Raw genomic sequence first — 2676 nt, 5'->3', positions numbered from 1 at the left:
TATTGTGTACCTGAGGACCCAACTATTCGGAATCTTTCTTTGTGGCTAAGTGGTTGACAGGGGCTAAGCTACGACTTTTGATCGCACAAGCTCCTGTGACCGCCCCTGCTGCTGGCTGCATACTGCGAGACAAGAAAGTGCGACTTGGGCGTAGAGTTATAACTGCAACTCCACCCCTGACAAAGATTCTTCCCAACATCACCATCACAGATGGTGATGTTGTCCATATACCTAGAATTTCTCAAGCAAAATGTAGATTCCTCCGTTTTATATAAGTTATTTTCGAAGACAGAAGGAATCGGAGCACACACGCATTTCCACATCGCTAGCGTATCGTTACTTGTTGTGAAAATTCTATACAACAGTATGGCGTAGGTTATATTTCGTCTAATTTATGTCTTATCAGGTAAAAAATCTAGTCTTATCAGCTTAATATCTGTTACGTCCTGCCTCACAGGGGCAGAATATGAAAATCATTTTTGGCCCACGACAGAGTGTTAAGAGAATGTTCTTCCTCTGTCACTATTCACAGGATGTCTCCTCACTTTCGACTCTCTTAAAGTAACCAAACGCTTCGTCAGCTATGACGTCTCTTAAGAAAGCAGCTTACGGGAGTTGTGAATATCAGGTTAATACTACGTATCACTTTATAAATTCAGTAATATAGCTAATTTTATAACAAGGTTATCTCTCTCTGTGTAGGTGGGAGATTAAAATCTGGTTTAAACATCTCGCCACAATGAATAACGCCTAATTACCGCTCCAACTCGCGGATCATAACTGTGGTAGTCTCGCCCTCGTTTCCATCTGCCAGCCGGTCATTGATATCAAATTGACTGACTAATTAATTAAATTAATATTGAGAGTCCGTTTCTATGTTGAGTAATTTTTTATGCAGTTGGAAAACACTCGCTAAGTAACCCTTACAGACGCTTCTTTTACGTATCTGCCGCTTCCCACAGGCTAGGTGATTACTTCCTGCGATACTAAAATGAGTGGTAACCGTCGTCAATTAGCGGAAGATATCCAACGCTAGACACGTTCCGTCTGTCGTTCACCGTGTCAAATCAGTGGACTTAACTCCCTTAGAATTCCAGTGTGCTGCTCCTCAATTATTCCTGCTGAGACCTGTTGGTCTATGGAGTAATAGCATGCTTCACTCTCTTCTTCTCCGTGACGCCTCCGTCTCTATCTCCGATGCCGCCAACGGCTCGCATGTGAACAGTAGACACCGCCGCCACCACCAAATGTGTATGAGGCTGCAGACCCTGGTTTCCCTCAGAATTCAGCATTGCTATTGGCTCCCGCCAAATTAGCGGCTGGATGCATCGAGAACTCAAATGGGAATATTTGGAGGGAAGGTGATGTTCTTCTCGAGGAACACTATTGAGAACCGAAATTTGAAGTTGACTGCAGAAGGATTCTACTGCTGCCAACATACATTTCCCCTAAGAACCACTAAGATAAGATACGAGAAATTAGCGCTCCTACTCAAGTATGTAGAGAGTCTTTTTATCCTAGCTTTATTTGCGAGTGGAAAAGGAAAGTAAATGACTAGTAATGGTTCACGGTATACTCTGCTACACACAGTACATGGCTTGGGAATTAACATGTAGGGGTAGATGTAAATTTAGTCAACCTATTAAGATGTCTCTCCATCTAAGTACACAAAACTCTCGGATGAATGGCGTCTCTTATTTATAGAGAAAACAAAAGACGAAACTGCTGCTGCTGATTGTCTCTCAGTAAGGATCTTCGTATTAGCCCCTAATTTTCTCATTGCAGTAACTTCGTGACACGTAAGTGAGAGGCTCTAATATACTTTCCCACAACTGAAGAAAAGGTAAAGAGCCCATTTCTCAACTCCCCTTTCATCAGAGTATCGCTGCTCACCTGCGTTATTCTCACGAATCTTCCAGTCTTCGATACATAAGATTTGAATGCATCTGATTTCGACGAGTAAGAGATTTCCCCTGATAATTCATTCGAAATCCCTTCACGTTCTGACAGCACTGTTCCATTAGTTAGAAATCTGTCCAGTATGGACTAGGTAGAGAGCTATCACAATGATAAAAATTGCGTACTAACATATAGGGCGATATTCACAACCACGCAGGGTATATGTGAACTACACAAAGAAATTCAGAAGCATAGCAAATGTATTTCATAGATATTGAATAATTATCTATAAATATCCCCATGTACATGTCCTAACCTCCTTTATCGCTTCACTTAACAATACGACAATGTAATGGTGTGAGAGACAGCATAGTGTTTCGTGAGAAACACACCACTTTTTTTGGTGCAACAGTCTCATTCCTCCCCACATAATACAGAATATCTGCAAGAACAGGAGAAGATTCGGGACATAACCACAGCATTGCTCATTTCTCACCCCTACATGTCTTTCTGCCCGAGGGATCTCCCTTCGTTCTTGCATAGTGCTAGTTATTTATTTAGAATGAAAAATACTTTGTGCATGCTTATCCAACCATCATACGTCGAGAGCCAATAAACCAACAAGTAAAAGCCAGACCAAATCAGTGTCAACGTATCCTCCTACACCTCGATCCGAATTGTAGTCGAACAGTCTCTAGGTGACATACCGACGGGAAATGCGGTCATTCGCCTTCTACACCGTCAAATCTTAGTGGAGGGATCAACCCGGCCCCTTCC

General features: G+C 42.2%; 1 non-coding gene across 1 annotated transcript; it reads left to right on the top strand.

Moving 5' to 3' along the window:
• Positions 1-378: 378 nt before the first annotated feature.
• Positions 379-571, top strand: LOC126096694 (U2 spliceosomal RNA). The gene has a single exon (XR_007522061.1). It is a non-coding gene; the product is annotated as a U2 spliceosomal RNA (small nuclear RNA).
• The last annotated feature ends 2105 nt before the right edge of the window (positions 572-2676 follow it).

This window comes from Schistocerca cancellata, chromosome 1 (assembly GCF_023864275.1).
Source record: "Schistocerca cancellata isolate TAMUIC-IGC-003103 chromosome 1, iqSchCanc2.1, whole genome shotgun sequence".
Taxonomy (NCBI): domain Eukaryota; kingdom Metazoa; phylum Arthropoda; class Insecta; order Orthoptera; family Acrididae; genus Schistocerca; species Schistocerca cancellata.
This window is presented reverse-complemented; position numbering and strand designations above follow the sequence as displayed.